This window comes from Scomber japonicus, chromosome 18, assembly GCF_027409825.1.
Source record: "Scomber japonicus isolate fScoJap1 chromosome 18, fScoJap1.pri, whole genome shotgun sequence".
In the NCBI taxonomy this organism is placed as follows: domain Eukaryota; kingdom Metazoa; phylum Chordata; class Actinopteri; order Scombriformes; family Scombridae; genus Scomber; species Scomber japonicus.
The window spans coordinates 28,139,409-28,139,679 of NC_070595.1; positions in this window are offsets into that span (position 1 = coordinate 28,139,409).

Sequence of the window (271 nt, forward strand, 5' to 3'; positions counted from 1 at the left end):
TTTGTGCACACAAGAAGAAAAATAAATCTTTTGGGACTTTGGGATCTTTGTAGGATTTTGAATAAAAAAACAAAGAAAAACACTTCAAAGTAAACGGCAAACAAGCACACTGAAAAACACATTTGCCAAAGTACGACAGAGACTTCCAGACGAGTCTAAAACCTGTCCAACGCTTTATTTGAACTTTTAGTATTTTTTATTCTGTGTCATGCTTCAATGTTATGCATAATAGAAATGTTTATTATAAAAGTGCATCTTTCCAGCTAATAAA